Source organism: Sturnira hondurensis, unplaced genomic scaffold, assembly GCF_014824575.4.
Source record: "Sturnira hondurensis isolate 20B ecotype Veracruz unplaced genomic scaffold, ASM1482457v3 Scaffold0016284, whole genome shotgun sequence".
Lineage (NCBI taxonomy): Eukaryota > Metazoa > Chordata > Mammalia > Chiroptera > Phyllostomidae > Sturnira > Sturnira hondurensis.
In genome coordinates, this window is record NW_028088915.1 from 5127541 (window position 1) to 5145662 (window position 18122).

The window sequence follows — 18122 nt, forward strand, 5'->3', positions numbered from 1 at the left end:
CGCACTCAGAGCCTTTGGGCTGCCGCACTCTCGGAGCTTCCGCAGAGTTAGAGCTGGTGACCCCGTCGGGGGGAACCGTGCGAGGGTTGGGTCTCCCGCGCTCTAAGTCCCTCTCCCTCCTTCCAGCCACACTGCGTTTTGAACAAGAGAGAAGAGGTGACTTGGGCGTGTGAGATCCAGGGGTAGGTAGAGCCACGGGGTCCCTTGGAGTCCACATTTTGGATTCCTCCGAGATGCACTTCATCCATCGTACTCACTTTGGAGCCTCACTCCCAGGACACAGACGGCGGCAGCTCGGGGCTGCGGGTGAGAGGGTTAATATGCAGAAGCGGAGTTGATTTAAGAAGTCTCTGCCTTCGGTGGCCTTCAAATTAAAGGGCTCGGAACACTGGCACGGTATTTCCAAGAGGAGGGGACAGGGAAGCTGGAGGGGAAGCCTTCTTGGGCTCCAGTTTGAACTGTGTGAGTTGCTTGACCTTTCTGGGTTTCCAGGTGGCACCTCGGGTGGCACCGACAGGACGGCGTTTTATACATCGTAAGGCGCTTTCCAAGACACGAGGAAATACGATTTCCCCAGTGCGCGGGGTCTCACCGCCTCGGACGCCCACCGAGGATCTCCGAGCTTCGCCATTCACGCAGAGGATCAATCCCCCGACATCGTGGCTGGGCGAGAGCCGTTTCCCGGCACGTCCCTCGGAGCTCTTTCAGATCAGCTCCGGGCCCTACGTCGGGAAAAGAATCCACGTGGCAGGACTCCCACCGGTCCTGTGCGTGGTCAGACTGCCTTGCTGATTCCATCCCTGGGTCTCTGCCCTTTTCGCAGCGCTTTCCAGCGTCCTCCTCTCCTCCTTGGATCTCACTTGCGGGTCCGGAGCTCCAGGGTCGGCGAGGACGTGTCGGGGTGGCGGGGCGCGGGAGGGTGGGAGCTGTGGACGCACGCGGACGCAGGGGGCCGCGCAGTCCGAGTGAAACTCGGCGTACCACGTGAGGGTTTCGTAGAAAAGAGATTGATACAGAATTGGGAAACGCTGAGGAATTGCATCCCCTGTGGCAATAGAGCAAAAACCCCGAAGAAACGTATCCGTTTTCTCTTTCCCAGAGAAATGAATTAAAGCCCCCAGCATCTTCTCGATCTTCAGTACAGCGAAGCCTACCTTCGGAAGTTCTCATTTTTGCCCACTTGAACACACCAGCTTTTCCGAATTGGGGATATTTCGTTCAGTCTCTGCTCAGCCATTGCGCTTTAGGTCCGGGGAGTTCCTCTTTGTCCTCCTCCCACGTCCGGGGCAAGAAGCCCGCGGACCCGCACAGGCCCGCAGTCACCCTGTCGGGCTCCCGGCTGCGCTGCCTTTCATTCTAACAGTTGCTGAGGACCAGGATAACTCAGGCAGGGTTCTTTTCCTTCCCTACAACAGCTGACCTCTTTGCGCACCCAGGCCTGGCCATTGCCCCAGGAGACGCCGTGGCCACCCTTGTAAACTGCGTCCTGCTCAGCCCTGGCAGATCGTAGCAGCAAGCTCGCCCGAGCAGCCCAACTTAATTTTCTTCCCCTTGGGACACGTTTCACTGGAAAATCTCTCCCTGGCACCCTCTTGCCATCCCTACCGGGGCAGGAAATATTTTAATATCAATAGAAAAGACTCAATTTGAGTGCAGGGTGGGGCGCAGGGGGCGGAGCAAAGGTGGCTCAGAGTATTGATTTTCTCCCTGGTTCAAAAAAGCCGCCGGCGGATAAAGCGCAAGTTTGTGCCCTTGGTCGACCGAGGACTTGCAAATCGAGAAAAGAAAGTGTCCAGTGAGGTGCGGAGTGTGCCCAGATTTTCCTGCAGATGGGTTTGCGGAAAAGCCTGTGATGTGAACTTTCTGTAGGTTGTGTATGGAGAGAGCTCAGGGGAAGGAGGAAGGGGAGTGGGCCGGGGAGGGGGCCGTGTGAGCGTGAAATGTGCGTGCGTGTGTGTGTGTGTGTGTGTGTGCGCGCTGAGGCTCGGGGGCCCTGGAAGGAGTCGAGAACATCCCGCAGGCTAATTGGTTTAAGACATTCTGCAAGCGCTGGAAAAGGTCGTTGAAGGAGTTCGCTGCACGCAAGCAAAATAATAATCTTAAAAAAGAGTGCCGGGCATGCGCACAGAGAGGATGCCATATTGGAATGAGGCTGTAGTGGGAGTCGGAGGACCCGAGCGGGCGCGCGAGGGAGGCGGCGGGCGGGGAGCAAGAGAGGCAGAGCGAGCGGGAGCCAGGCAGAGCCTGCGAGCGAGGCTGACGTTCTCGCGGGTGGCGCCCGGGGCCCTGGTCCACGCGGAGGGGAGGACGAACTTCACCAGGTAGGGCACCGCGCCGTCCACTGTCCCCACGCCCAGACCGTTCCGCCAGCAGACCTCCGACCCGCAGGTTCAGTGCGCCGGTCAGTTTTCTTTCTTTCTTTTTATTTTTTCAGCTTAGGAAAAAAAGGGAAGACGGCCGGGGGTAGGGGACTGGAGGAGGGGATACTGAGGGAGAGGAGCGAAAGAGAAAGGCAGGAGAAGAAAACGACAGCACTTGAACAGAACCCCAAACTACGTTCTGCGCCCCGGGTTGTCATTTTTGCTTCCTCTGTCCCCTTCCCCCTCGTCCCTCTGCTTTGAAAAGCCCGGCCTTCCTGGAGTCCGTGCGGAGTTGCGAAGTGCCCTCCTCCCCGGGTGCAAGCTGTCCCCCTCCCGCCGCCCACCTTCCTGGTTTGCGCTCCTTTTAGCGACGCACTCGCTCAAGCTACCCGGCGCTCCGGTCTCCTCGCGGGGGTCTTTCTTTTTTGGTGTGTGTGTATTTTGGGGAGGGGAGATGGTGGGGTGAGGAATGGAGACCAACCATCCAGGGGGTGAAAAATCCGTGCACAGATACATTCGGAATCGCCCCCTTGGAAACATTTGCCTGTGCAGCTGAAATGAAATTGTCAGTAGTAGTTTCGGAGCGTGCTCCGGCAGGGATGATCTTTTTGTTCTTCTTTTTTATTTTTAAGTAATATACTGTCACTTGGGCCTTTCCTGTTGTCTACTCTCATATGACCTTCTTCCAGAATTACTAATCTAATCTGGCTTTGGAGTTATTTTTTAATATGTGTGTGTGTGTGTGTGTGTGTAAAAAATCTGCTAAAAAAAACACCCAACTGTAGAAACTGCTAGATATACTTACGGGTTTTGACCCGGGGTGGCAGAGAGGATTAAGACGGGAAAGGGGGAGCCTTGGGAGTGGAGTGGGAAGTGGTTGATCCGCGGTGGCCGGACACATGTCCAGAGCCCGGTCGATACTTGTGTTTTCTTGGAAGCTCTACAACTGTGGGGAAGGAGTATTTAGAAACCGTGCCAGTTCCAATATGGCGGGCTAAGGTGGCTTTTAAAAACTGAAAATAAACGTTTTGAAGTGGGAAAAAACCCCGCTGGAGTTGCCATCCTTTACTTTCGACTTTCTTTGCCTACTCCAGGAGCTGCTTTAGCGAATTAAGTGGGAGAGAGGAGAGGAAATGAAGTGCCCTTGTTTTTTCCGTGGTTAAAGTCTGCGTGTCCATTGCTGGAGGGGAAAGGGGCGCTGCCGGCCCGGACTGGGGCATCCAAGCACGACGTCTGCGTGCTTTTGGATCAGGGTACATACCTGTGTGTGCAGTTGAGGGGGCAGCGTGGGTGTCAAAGATATCGGACCCAGTGTGTGTACGAGTGCATCTTGGAACCAGACCCAGCCATGATTTGACGTGACAAACTGCTGACACGTGGTGCAAAATACATGAGGGCAGAAAGAATGATTTATTTCGTATTTTTATGTGAGGAGTTCTCGCGCTAGCTTTCTCTCTCTGTATGCTGGATCCCGTGCGATAAAGCCCGGAGTGGGTGAAGCGAGGAGGTGTTATTTAGAAGGACTTATGAAAAGATCCAGGGTATTGGGTGCCAGCGGGCTGCAGGCGCCTGTGGGGTTTTGTGTGTGCATGTATGGGGGCTCGCTGCACTTAGCGGTGGCTCCTACTACCCCTCGCGCGGTGGTGGGGTGGGAGATGGGGGGCCCGCGGCCGAAGCGTGGGGAGCGTGACAGTGGAACCGCAGAAAAGAGAGGATACTCGGACCTCCTCCAAAAAGCGTGTAGGGTCGAGACCAGGAGTTGGCTTTGGAGTTGCGCTGTAAGGAAGGTGGGGGATGGGGAAAGCGTTCTGGGAAGAAAGTGTCTCCTGCTCCTAGAGGGCTGGATTGGAGACTGGCGTCCTCCTAGCTAATGGGTGGGGCTGTCGCCTTGTGGTTTGAGTGGGTGGCAAGGTGCGGGGTGGGGGGTGGGGTTGGGAAGGCTGGATCCGGGGTCCGGGAGAGTCTGGGACTGTAGTCTGGGGGCAAACTCGGAGCCTGAAAGGGGAGCCCGGGGGAAAGCCGGCAAACACGAGCTCCATTAGTTGTGGACAGGGGTCTCCAACAGGGGTCGCCAGTGGCCAGGATGCTGCGGCCGAGCGGAGGTTTCGCGACTGCTGTGAGAGGGACCCGGGAGACCGGGGACATGCGGCGGGCACGCACGGTTCCGGGGGACTGGGATCGCTTGTCCAGGGGACCTTCTCTGGGCTGGTGAACCTGATGGTACATCTGCCAAGTGCACCGACACGGTTAGGTTGTAGTTAATGCAGTGACATGGTCTTTGGGCATTTGCGGGGCCCTGGGGAGGGCAGGGGTGAGGATCGATAGGATCGTCCTGTCCTCCCCACTTAGACGCTGTGCTGTCTGAGAAGCCTGTCTCTCGCGGTGTTCCGTGGGTGGGGGTGGGGGGTAAGCATCTCTGGAATTAGAGACCCTGCGGTAGATTTTCCTTCTCACGGCGAGGATGAGCAAGAGGCGACACTTCAGCTAAGACTCCTTCCTCCTCCCAGGGCGGAGCGCGCGGCGCGTCCACGGAGCTTCCAGTCTGCGCTCCCGGTATGTCCTCTTGGGGACGTCTCTCTCGTGGGCTTCGCTGAAGTGGAAACCAGGCTAAAATGGCTCTGTGCTTGTGAACTGCAGTTGCAGCCGGGAACCCCTCCCCTCCTCCGCCTGACGTAGCCCTTGACAAGCGTACAATTCTCCAGCGCCTCGGACCCCGAGATTTTGTACCGAGCTTTGCCGTGGAAGTGAACGTACGACAGATTACAAAGGACATTGCACAGGATTTTCGTCGGGCCCAAGTTTCCCTTTATTGTGGGGAGGAGCAGGAGGAACCCAGCCGACCACCGCTCTGTTTTCTGGGACGGGAAGACTCGGGGCACTCCGGCGGTCCGGGGCTGGGGACCTTTACGGTAAAAAAACGGAGAGAAGTGCCCTTGGGACGTGGAGGGGAGCTGTGCGGGAGCGTTTGCCAAGGGGAGCCTGTTCTTTGAAGGCATTTGTGGTGCGGAGACGATGCCGGGAAGCCTGGGAGACGGCGGTTCTCAAACTTCTGGAGACCTGCTTGCAGTTTCGCTTTCGGAATTTTCGGGATCTGTGGATTTCTAGAATTGGGTGGGATTCCGGGAAGGGCAGGGTGCCAAGGGCTGGCCATGCATAGTCTCGTTCCCCTTTCGGTGCGGTAGTCAGACTTCTCACCTACCCGGGCATCCTCTGCTTTGCCTCGTTGGACCCTGCGGGTGCGTTCGAGAGTCTCGGGCTCCCGGCCTCGAGCGTGGCCCCGGCTCTGGAGACCATAGACTCTGCACTGTGTTTTGTCGTTTGTCCGCTCCAGCGGCGCTGCCGAGGTGGATCCAAACCTACTGGTGGGAAACCGATTTCGACTAGGGCAGACCTTACCTAAATCCGAATCCATCGCCACTGCCCTGCGCTTTCTGTTTCCCCTCCCCCCCCTGCATCAGAGCCTAGGGACCTAGAAGAGCGATTGGCGTGTCTATAACTAAGCAAATGGATTCATGTTTTTCCAGGTCATAGGAAACGCAAAAATAGACTTAATTTCTGCCTCTTTTCCTGGGGAGGCGGTAGGGGGTGGGGAGAGAGATTGAGCAGGTTAAGTGGGGGAGGGAAGAGGCCTTGATGGTCAGAAGGAGTTGTTGGCCAGGCTTTCCTTTGAGATCGGAGATCTCCCTGCCAAGCATTAAATTTGCACACACTCTACTTCCTCTCTCTCGGAAATAAATACTATCTCAGATATTTAACTTAGCTCATTGCTGGGACTAAGCTGCCTGCTTCAAAAAGGGTTGGGGGAGACAAGGATGCACACTCTCCTCCCCTACCAAAGTTTGTTCTGTGCGCAAAATCCCTTCCCGGGCCAGTGTAAACCACTGCCCTGTGGTAGGGAGTTTCAGCGGCCCCTACTCCAGAGAGGAGCGCCATCACCACCCTGTTTTGAAGCCTGTTGCTCTAGAAGTGACAGCTGAGACCTGCTGAGCTGAGAACCAGTTTCCCATTAGAATACTGGCACCTTGAACCTCAGGCAGGCTATCTTTCTGGGACACAAATTTCAAGCTTGAATAGTGATGGGAGTCATTTGTGATAGAGCTTTTTCCTCTTTATGTTTTCTTGCTGAAATTATGGACTAAATTAAAAAAAATGTTAGTTATAAATAACCAGTTTCGTGATTTTTGAGTTAATGGAAAGAATCTTGCATAAGTTCCCCAAGAAAGTGAAAAGCCTCAGTAATCTCAGGATTGGTCTCTCCTGTCTATTCTCTTTTGTCCCAGACCTTCCATTGTTGCCCTGGGAGTATTAAACCATTTGATCAAGCCCCATTTCTGCCACTCTAGCAGAGGTGGCATTTTCCACCTTTCTCTACATATCAGTGTCCCCACAGACTTGTCCAACCTGAGAAAATATGCTGGGTGATGGGAACATTGCTCAGAGCAGTAGGTGGATGAAGGTTCCATTTCATTGGTGCCGTGCTTTTGGGATTTAAGAAGCTTGTGCATGAAAATGCAGATTCATCAGGGCCTACACTTAAGCCTAAAAGTTTTTGGCAGGATATTAAATTAAAAGCATTTTTTTGTCAATAATTTGAACAAATATGGTCTGTTGTGGGATTTGAATTATCTCCAGTTCTCATATTCTGAGTTTGGACACTTCTCTCTTAGTATTTCACTATCTGGAATATTTGGATTTCACTTAATGGTGTAGCGATCATGAAGAACCTGTAAGAGGTTCTTGTGCCAAAATGAAATTAGAATCTGAAACTTAATGCACATTTTGTGTTTTTTCTAACCGTTCTACATCCGTATCACCCTGGTAGCAACTGTTGACATGGACAGGAATCCCCAATTTGTGTGGCAGTGAAGAAGGAAACTACTCATAGCAAGACAGCTCAGTGGTGACACAGTAAGGCTGTCTGTGGAACAGTTGACAGCCAGCTGTGAGGCAACCCTGGAGCCAGACCCTTCTCTGGCTAGACATCTCTGCTCTGCACCCCGCTGGTCTAGTCTGCTTTACTCCCAGTCAGCAAGACATCTTTGATGCTTCAGCTCAGCCTAAACTAGTTGTAGGTGGGAAGGGAAGTGTGCTTGCAGATCAAGGGGATGGCTGACTTATATAGACAGAAGTCTCTGCGGCTGGTCCTTGATTGGTCCATTCTAATGCAAACAGGGACTCCAAATCCTCAATATCTTGATTGGTATAAAAGGCTTTGTCCTGGTTGGTCAGAACAAAGCTGCTCTGATTGGTTGGTAAAGGAGCTGATGAAGATAGAACTGCATGAATACCTACTGGTTGAAATAAAATTCCTGGAACTCCTTTATAAGGGCTGGCTTAGATGGAAGGAGTACAGTGCAGAGGCAGGTATTTCCGCGCAGGCTTCTCCCTGAAGTGCAGTTTAAGTGAGGCTCCTGTGTAGAAATGGCTGCTGGACTCTTAATATATATATATATATATATATATATATATATATATATATATTTAGAGAGGTGAAAGAGGAGATAACATGATATAAGAGAAACACCAGTCTGTTGTCTCTTATACTCATCCCAGTTGGGAATAAACCAGTGACCAGTGACCCTTTGCTTTTCAGGACAGTGCCCAACCATCTGAGCCACACCAGTCAGGGCTGGGATCTGTTTTTTAAAGTTTGAGCCCAGCTAGCCACCAGGAGCCCTTCTTAGTAGATAATCTTCTTTTTCAGGGTCCGCACAACTTACTGTTCCCATTTTACAAATAAAAAGAAAATTAGGGGAATTTGTTGGAACAAACAGAAGGTCAGCCTATGCATTCAGTGTGGTGATCCAGGATTTAACAACTCTATTTTGAAAGGAAAATTCCTGACGGAGGAGGAGACAATACAGAATCAGCAGGCATGGCTTCTTCTGGTTTCAGAGATTGTTTCTGTCAAGCTGTGTGATGTTGGACCAATTATGTTAGCTTTCTGTGCCTCATCTTCCTTATCTACAAGAGAAATGCATTGGATTGGAATCTTACTCAAAGATCTCCGTGCTTCTGTTGGGGGAAAAATCGGTGATTTAACACATCTGTGCAGGCATGGCCAAGTGATTCATCTTTTGGACTCATGTCTACAAAGTATAGTGAAAACACTACTTGCCTCCGTTAACACTGGGTTGAGATGATATTTGTGCAATAGTGGGTTGTAGTTCACTGTGCAGAAGTGCTGTTATCGTTAAATGACTTAAGCTCCACACAGGGTCATGTATTCATTCCTGCTCTGGAAAAGGGGAGGCATGGAGAAGATTGAGGTATACACACACGTGACCTTCACAAACACCCCAGTCATGGCATGGGCAACATATCTTTGAATACAGACCATAAAGGACACCTGACTGAGTTTGCTCTAATACTTCCTGGGAAGGCCTATTCCAAATAGCTGTCTGTACTATCCCCGACAGGGTAAGTGAGTGGACCTCATCCACTCGTATGTGTGGCCGGATGACTGCAGCCTCCCGGTAATGCAGGGAGTGAAAGAATCAGATCTGATCTTCCGTTTTCCACCCCCCTTTATGTTGGGCCACTCAGCAGTATTTCCTCTCTTTGTAAGACTAAAAATTTCCTGGGACAATTCATAAGAAAAAAAATGATCTTTTTGGCTAAAACAGGTGTTGGCTGTGTTGCAGTTAGTGTAAACAAGATGTTTATGGACAGGGCTGTGTAATGGAAATACAGAAAGATAGTCGATTTAGAGCTTGCAGTATAACAAAGGATGTTGCATGATTTCTGTGAAGTTACCAAATAAAATTCCTAAGGATTGGCTTTGAATACCAGTTCAGCAGTGTTCTGATGAGAAGATGCTGCCGTCACACTCCCCATCTGGTTGCAGCGGTCAGTGTCACAGTGGTGATAGTTCACCGTACGTTGAGAGTTAGGGTCCTTCGTGTCACTGATGATGTTCACTAATCAAAAAGTTTTACTTTCTTGTCCCTTAGTTTTCCATTCTTGTGATAAGATAGATGTCTTTGATACTGATTAAAGAATCCATTGTGCTTTTTGGTTTCATTCTTTTTGATTTTACTGAAAACAGGAATGACACATTTTGGTAGATATAGTGCTTGTTAAAGCATTTGTTGAATTGTGTGGAGTAGGGCAAGTGATGTCCCCAGTGTGACTACGGAAGAGGGATTTGGAACTGGTGGGAGATGGGAAGATGAAACAGATTTTTATCCTGTGATTTCCCCCGCCCTGAAGTTTATTATTGGCCAAGAAAAGGTCTCACAAAGACTTATTCAGGTATACCTTCTCTACTTTCTTCTAAATTCGGCTGCTGCTGTTGCTTTCCATTTTAGTCGAAACTGAGGTATGAACAGCAGCACTTTAAGGGATAATACAAGAGTCTGAAATTCCAAGTGCAAGTTTCCACAAAGTTTCATTTTCAATGTAATTGAAAGAGATGCTCATTTAAAAACTGGACCCTTGGATGAATAGGTCTAGGGGTTAACGGTGAAAGGATTGTGGAATTAGTTGGATTTGGAATTACCTGTTTACTGTGAATAATGTTAAAATTAAAAGTAATTACTTATTTAAACATTTACTGTTTGCCAGTCGTTCTTCTTGTTTCGTATTTCACTTATGTGATAAGAGTGTTATCACCCCCACTTTACAGATGAGGAGAATGAGACTTCAGAAAGCCCGGTGTAATGTCTAGTCTTTTATTATCTTTTTTTTGTTTGCAGAATTCTAAAAAAAACATTTGTTGTTCATTTACAGTTGTCTGCATTTCCCCCTCCACTCCCCCAACCCCAGCCCTGCCCCCCTTGCTTCCACCACCCCCCTTGGTCATATTTTGTTAAAACTGCAGTCACCGCAATGTAGTGGTAGTTCCCTGTGTGTGCTGTGCTGTGCTGGCCGCTGGAAAGCACGTTCTTTCACTGAATCTCTGTGGGTGAGTACAGTTGTCTTTATTTTGTTGAAAAGGGGGTGGGGCCTTTGGGGAGGTTACACTGGATCAGACGTGTAGGGGTTTTCTTTGCGTTTGCTTTGAGATCAGACTAGAGTATTTTCGCATTCCGTTCAGATGGCCATGGGACAAGAGAGCTTTTAAAGGCAGCTTAAATCACTAAGTGTGGAAGTGAAACTGCTTGGTGTGCCAGGGTTGGGCTGGAAAGTTGTTCACTGTCATGTAAATTGACCATTAAAGAGTGGGCAAGTGCCGAATTTATGAAATTTCAGCTTGATTAAAGAATAATTGGGGGTGCTGAGGGGAGGTGGACAAAGAGGGGAAATTGCTACAACTGTAATAGCATAAACAATAAAGTACAATTTAAATGAAAATAAATATTCTCAAGTTGTGGACAGAAGTGGAGAGTGAGAATCTAAAAGACACTGTGGCAAGCTGGGGAGGAGAGCTAAGAGTTTCCCTTCTAGATAATTTTGGCCACTAAAGTCATAGTCTTTTAGATTTACTTTAAGATTTTGGTCTTTTATTACATTATTTTCTTCTGTTGTAGAAAAACACAGACCCCCCTCTCCCCCGCCCCAAAAGCTGCCCGTTGTGGGACACCTAACTAAGCACTGTCTCTTTCTGGTGCCCATTTTGGGTTCATGAACTGGTTGCAGGCTCCTCTGGTGAAGCTTGAAGCTGGCAAGTCAGATCTTTTTTCCTCCATATGAACAGAAATTAATCTCACTTTCTTTAAAGCACAGGAGAAAAAAGTTTTGCCAAATCGAAGTAGCTGACTTTTTATAGACATTGGCTTTTGCATTATTTTAGAAAGTGCACTGAGTGCGGGGTCCATGAGCTCTAGTCATTGGTTAGAGTGAACCCGTGGTGCAGAGTGTTTCAAGGGGCCTTGGCTGAGTCATTTTCCTTCAGTCATCCGCCCCCTGCTCTCGATCTTTCCTCCGATGAATGGCAGGATAGAATCGTTGCTGGGTACAAATGTATCTTGAAAATCTGCTTTACAAGGTAAAAGACATGTTTACTGTCTCTCACGTGTATAAGTGATTGCTTACCAGGTGCAGAAGAAGCACTTGTGTTTGTAGTCATTTTTCTTTTTTCCCATCTCCACATTGGAAAGGATGTTTCCCTCTGGGTGTTTTGTTTTATTTTATTTTTAATGTTATGTACTCAGTAATAGTCACTTTGTCTATGTACGAAGCAAAAACACTCACCGGACAGGCTTCAGAAAAGGTGATCTGTCATTTGATCTAAATGGATGCTTCTTGGTGCGTGGCGTAGCTCGGAGTTTTTCAATTAGAAAAGACAGAGATTCATACAAGACTGTCCTAAACAGCTTTCCAGTGTGTGCTCTGCCAGAGATGCATTGCTTCTCAAGCGTCGCAGAGAGACTGGAGAGTGTTCCATGAAGTGAGTGGAGAGAGGGACAGGAAACACCAAGGGGAACAGCCTACTGCCGAAACTCAGGCTGGAGTACTGAAGGGTCCACATCCACTTCTCCGGGGAGGAAGCTGGATTTGCTCTTCTGAGGGCAGAGAAATGGGCAAGGGGCACTTGGGAATGGAGATGGAGGGGGGGAGGAGGAGAGTTTATCTGGAGAGAATAGTTTGCCTGCACACGTGGGAACAGGAGGACAGAGGTCATGAGGACAATGACAAATCCTGAGGGCAAACTTTTACTTTTCTAGTACTTTTACTTTACCCCAATTCTTACTTGTTTTAAGAGTTAATGTCGTTGTTGATACTAACTTGTTCAGTTAAACTTCATCTGCTTTTGGTCATATTCATTCTTCTGTCTATAGTCTTTTGTCAATGAACAAGCAGCAGGTGTAGTCTTTATTCCAGCTGTATGGTGAAGGCTACGGATGCACCCACTTTGCTCACTGGGGCTGAGGTCGATTTGCTAAGATTTCTGCCGACCTGCAACCTGATTGCAGTCCTTGGACCCTGCAGTGCTCATCCTGCGTGTGTGATCCTGGTCCATCTTCTTTGCAGTCCATAGCCTTCATTGCTCACTTGGTCCAATGAAGAGGTCTTTAAAGTTCCAAGTATGTAAAAATACATGTTTGAGAGGCTTCTCTCCCAGGTTTTAATTTTTTTTTGTCTTTGTGGGTGATTTTTCACCTACTTATTTGATGGCAGGTGAGATTCTGCAGGAATTGGTCTTTTTTTCATGCATTTCCGTGGCCAGGAGCTTTCCTAGCTGAGCAGAAGGCAGGGAGGAGGCTGTAAGTCAGGCCCACAGTGTTTCGAGAAGCATTAGCATCCGTGTACTCACTCAATAGAAAAAAAGGGGGCAGAAAGCAGCTGGTGATGGTTCTTAGTGAAGCTGACTTTTCTGAGATGTTTCAGGGCCTCACAACTGGTGTAACCAATCCCTACCAAGTGTGCCTCTCTGATTTTAGGTAAGGAGATGTCGACAGTCGAATGGCAATGTTTAAATAGAAGCTGATGGACATGGAGCAACTTGAGCGTTTCTCTGCGTGCCTCTCCCCTGGTCCGTTCTCTATAGCACTGTTCCGGAAAACCAGCCAGCTCTGGAATCAGGTGGTTCTGCAGCTGCAGGTCTGTGTTGCGGCAGGAGAAGGGCCCCAGGGGGAGTAACAGAGTATTCAGAGTCTGGAGTCCTGGCCCTCGCCACTCGTCTTGAAAACTAACTTAAATGTCCTTTCTTCCTCCCAGCTAGCTGTAAAGTACAGGGTGCTGTCTTCCCCCTTTCCGCCTCTGCTGCCCCGAACTAGAGTGGTGCTATGTAGTTCATTTGTAAGTCTTTGAGTAGCCAGGAAAACATTTGGGGCCTAACTCACCTCTTTCGTGAAAGCTTTTAGGATGCAGCTCAGACCATGTGAACATTTTCTTTTTCAAGTCTCTTCCACGTGAGTGGGTGCTGTATTATTCTCCCCGGCAGTACACGCTTAGTTTTAACAAGGAAGGTCAGCGCAAACCCAAGTCCCAGCAATGTTTGCGTGGGAGGTGCAACTTCGCGAGGCTTGCGGAGCAGCAGTCACTGTGGTTTTCGGATGAGACCAGTGCTGCTTGGGGTGGTGAGAAGGCCAAGAGCAGATTCTGCAGGCAGTAGCTATGCTGTAATGTTGTATAAACGCTGGTCTTCTGCCATCCCCTGCTGGGTCGGTTACATGTCGTATGTTCCACTAACCGGGGTAAAGTAGGGTGTTTTACTGACTTTGCATGATTGGTGCTTGGACTCCAATGGAGTAGACTTCTTTTATGCAGTTAAATGATGCGATTTGTAAAATTTGATTTATGCCCAATTTTATGGGTATACCTATGGCTTAAACACCTGAAAGGATTTAGTTGGGTATTTGGGGACCTCATCCTTCTTTATTGTAAACAAGTATTTAATAAATACATAAATAATTTGTAGGTAAATAGTAAATACATAAATGAACTTCCAAGGTGGTACACAGCTAGTCTGCACTTGGATTGGGTTTTTTCTTTTTATTTACTTTTTAAAAATGTTTACTTGAGACCATTTTTTCATTGCTTTTAGAGAGGAAGGAAAGGAGGGAGGGAGGAAGGGGGGAAGGGAGAAAAGGAAGGGGGGAGAGAAGAACAGAGAACAGAGAAAAGTCACCGTGGGAGGGAAACATTGACTGGTTGCCTTCTCCAGCTGGGGATCCAACCCACAGCCTGGGTACTTGTCCTGACAGGGAACTGAATCTGTGCCCTTTTGGTTTATGGAGCAACGCTGCGACCGACTGAGCCGCACTGACCAGGGCGGGCTTTCTTTTGAGGACCAAACATGGAAAGCTCTTATTTTTCTCATGCCCGTGTTGAACGACTGATTTAGCTCCTCTACTCTGCAGTAATACATGCCCTTTGATTGGGGAGTCAGGGGGTGACAGTCAAAACCACAAATCAGAAGACGCAAACGTTTTTGTGGGAACAGGAGGCTGCTGCCAGTACTGGAATTTACTCCTTGACTGCCTGTTATCCCCAACATATCGTATTTCCCAGTACTGAGGTATGGACCTGATTGTAAAAAATTAGCATTTCTTATGCCGGGGCAGCAATTTGTGTCAGATTTCTATCTATTTAGAGTGAAAACGAATGAAGCCTGGCCGAAAAAATGGCTGGTCAATTGCCGTCCTAATCAAGGTAAATCAAGCTCGGACATGTGGGGGCTGGCGAATTTCCATGAGCTTGCTGCCCCAAAGAATCAGTTCCTCTCCTTGGTGAGGGAATCAGGCAGGGGCTGTCTCTTAAGACAGTCTGCGAGTTGGCTGGTAGGAGTGGGGTGGGGATGGGCTTAGTCAGGCGTTGTTAGCAGAGTGATCGGGCTGACAGGGTGAATAGAAAGAGAAGGAAGCTCTCCTTGATAATGGCACTTGGCACTTGACACTGCTTTTCATCTTCAAAGCCATTTACAAATATGGTTCTTGCAGATACTCTTGTGATCCGAGGCTGCTGTCGGCGTGTTGCCTTTTTGGAAGATGGGGAGAAGTGATTTGTCAGAGATCAGGTGTTGGTAAAAAATTTAGCTGTGCGTCCTTCAGGGTGCTCTGAGGTTTTCCATTTTCAGTGGAGTATTTCGAAAGGTTTTAGCATAGATTAGGTGTCCTATGCTTATTTTGAAATTCCTGGAGTGTGAAATGAGGCAGTTTTCTCTGTGATTTAGACAAGCTGGATTTCCAAGGGCAGCTAGAGCATGTCTGGAATTTCATAAGCTTTCAGTTTTGGGCCATCACATTTTGTCTTCTGTTGGAGAATGTTCCCTTTTTTGAGTCGTGTTAAAAACAACAGCACGCAACGGCAACCCTTTTCCTGTGTTAGAACAGCGAGCTTGAAGTGATGCATGTGTTATTACTAAAATTGCTAGTTTTCTGAGCTCCTTTAAGGCAGAGCGATTTGAAAGGTCTAGGTAATTGGGTAACTTTAAAATAAATTCAGGATTTCTTTTACCACTATTATGTAAGGCTTACTAGAGTGTGCCCTTCTAAGTAGTGAACATTTGGGAGTGTGCATTTTAATAAAGGGAGATAAGAATGATTTCTAATGTTAAGGTAGCTTTGTTATTAGAGTATGAAGTTTTGCTTTTTCTCCTGAGTTTGGATAATTTGTTTCCAACTCTGGTACACGATGAGAGTTTAACTTTTATCATGTTTAGTAAAACAAAATTGAGATGAAAACGTGGTGAATCAGCACTGGCATAAGGAAGGACATAATTAACTCATAACTGGAAATGTGAAGTCGGGGCTGGACGCATCTCTATTGCTTTGCATAGAAGAGGGAGATCTGTCTTAGGGTCTACACTTGGCCTAAACCCAGGGAAGAAGGTGACTGTGTCTGCTTTGGCTGCTCTATTCCAAACCCGTGATAGCGGGCAGATACCTCCTACCTTTCTATGTTGGAACACGGGAAAATTCTTTCCTGTGTAATTTGAGCAACCTGAGAGCACAGACTTAGAGACAGTTACGCTGGGACTTCCTCTCCATGACCCAGCAGGTCTTCTTCCCACAGTGATCTCCACCGTCAGCAGCCTCCACCCTTGGGCTCAGAGATGCCAGCTGGAGTCCCCGGCTCTTACATGTAAGAAATCAGAGTACTGAGGATGGCTGCTAATATAAAAAGTAGAGACCAAAGTTATGAAGAGGGAAAAATAACTTTTCTTATAAAGGAGAGGAAAAATCTTAAAAAAGGGGTCAACTGTCTCCAGGATATAATAGAAGGTTTCGCATGCATGTAACAAGAATAGGGTAGGACAGAAAGGGGATATTATGAGAATTAGAAAGAGCTTTTTAAAAAGAATTTTTAAAAATGAAAACATTTTCATTTACATTGGACACTCGGTATATTAATTTCAGGTGTACAGCACAGTGGTTAAACATTTAAATAATGTACTAGGTGATTTCCCTGATACTTCAGATACCCACCTGGCACCATGCAGAGTTATTACACTGTTATCGAAAATATTCCCAGTGCTGTATCTACATGCCTGTGACTATTTTCTGACTGCCCATTTGTATTTCATACTCCCTTCACCTTTCTCACCCAAGCTCGGAACCCCCCTCCCATCTGGCAACCCTCAGTCTGTTCTCTGTATCTGTGAGTCCATTTCTGTTTTGTTTGTTCCTTTATGTTGTTCTTTAGATTCCACATGCAAGTGAAACCAGGTAGTATTTGTCTTTCTCTGTCTGACTTATTTTCCTTAGCACTATAGCCTCTAGGTCCATCCATGTTATAACAGATGGTAAAATTTCATTCTTCTTTTATGGCTGAGTATATTCCATTGTACATCTGTACCATGTGTTCTTTATCCAGTCATCCACTGATGGATGCTTAAGTTATTTCTGCATCTCGGCTATTTTAAATAGTGCTGTCAAGCCCTGGCTGGTGTAGCTCAGTGGACTGAGCACGGGCCTGAGAACCNCCTCAGTCTGTTCTCTGTATCTGTGAGTCCATTTCTGTTTTGTTTGTTCCTTTATGTTGTTCTTTAGATTCCACATGCAAGTGAAACCAGGTAGTATTTGTCTTTCTCTGTCTGACTTATTTTCCTTAGCACTATAGCCTCTAGGTCCATCCATGTTATAACAGATGGTAAAATTTCATTCTTCTTTTATGGCTGAGTATATTCCATTGTACATCTGTATCGCATGTTCTTTATCCAGTCATCCACTGATGGATGCTTAAGTTATTTCTGCATCTCAGCTATTTTAAATAGTGCTGTCAAGCCCTGGCTGGTGTAGCTCAGTGGACTGAGCGCGGGCCTGCGAATCACACGATTGCGATTCGATTCCCAGTCAGGGCACATGCCTGGGTTGCAGGCCAGTTCCCAGCAGGGGACTCACGAGAGGCAACCATACATTGATATTTCTCTCCTTCTCTCCTTCCCTTCCCCTCTAAAGATAAATAAATAAAAGATATTTTAAAAAATAGTGCTGTCAATGTTTGCTTTATATATTTAGGTGTGCTTATGTTGAGTGTGTAGATGTTTACAAGGGTTATATCCTGTTGCTGGATTGATCCTTCTCGTGGTGAAATGTCCACTTTTGACTTGCATTAGAGCATTTGTCTTAAAGTCTGCTTTGCCCAATATAAGTATTGCTACCCCAGCTTATTTTTTGTTTCCATTCACATGAAATATCTTTTTCTATCCCTTTACTTTCAGTCTTTTTTTTATCTGAAAACATATATGTGGGTCTTGTTTTCTTGCCCACTTAGTTATTCTGTGTTTTTTGACTGGGGAAGTTAATCCATTTACATTTAAATTAATTACAGTTAGGTATGCAGTTATTGCCATTTTATTCATATTTTTTACCCTTTTAAATTTTATTTTAAAAGTCTCTAACATTTCTTATAATACTGGTTTAGTAATGATGAACTCCTTTACCTTTTTCTTTTGGGGGAAGCTCTTTATCTCTCCTTCAGTTCTAAATGATAGCCATGCTGGGTAGAGAAATCTTGGTTACAACCAAGATTCCATTTTCCATCACTTTGAGTATTTTGTGTCAATCCCTTCTGGCCTGCAAAGTTTCTGTTGAGAAATCAGCTATCACTCTACTGAGAGCTGCCTTGTTAGTAACTAACTCCTTTTCTCTTGTTGCTTTTAAGATTCTCTCTTTGTCTTTAACCTTTGGCTTTTTAATTGTGTGTCTTGGTGAGGGCCTCTTGCTTCCTGGTTTTGTATGTCTTTCTTTCACCAGGTTAACAAAGTGTTCTGTCATTATTTCTTCAAATAGGTTTTCAATACCTTGCTCTGTCCCTTTTTTGCTTCTGGTTCCCCTGTGATGCAAATGTTGCACTTGGTGTTGTCCCAGAGGTCCCTTAGACTATCCTCATTAATTTTTTTTTCCTTTTTGTTGGTTTTTGTTACCTTGTCTT

At 47.3% G+C, this 18122-nt stretch overlaps 1 protein-coding gene across 8 annotated transcripts in view; it reads left to right on the top strand.

Annotated features, from left to right (window-relative positions):
• Nucleotides 1-1707: 1707 nt before the first annotated feature.
• The window catches only part of SFMBT2 (Scm like with four mbt domains 2), a 213687-nt gene continuing 197272 nt past the window's right edge, over nucleotides 1708-18122 (top strand). For 3 of the 8 annotated variants that reach the window (XM_037065972.1, XM_037065979.1, XM_037065978.1), the window contains exon 1: nucleotides 4643-5269. The gene's annotated coding sequence lies outside the window, so the exon portion shown is untranslated. Of the gene's footprint in view, nucleotides 1801-2193; nucleotides 2322-2345; nucleotides 2402-4450; nucleotides 4612-4642; nucleotides 5270-18122 lie in introns of those variants that run through there. The other 5 variants (XM_037065974.1, XM_037065977.1, XM_037065973.1 and 2 more) reach the window with 5 other exon arrangements.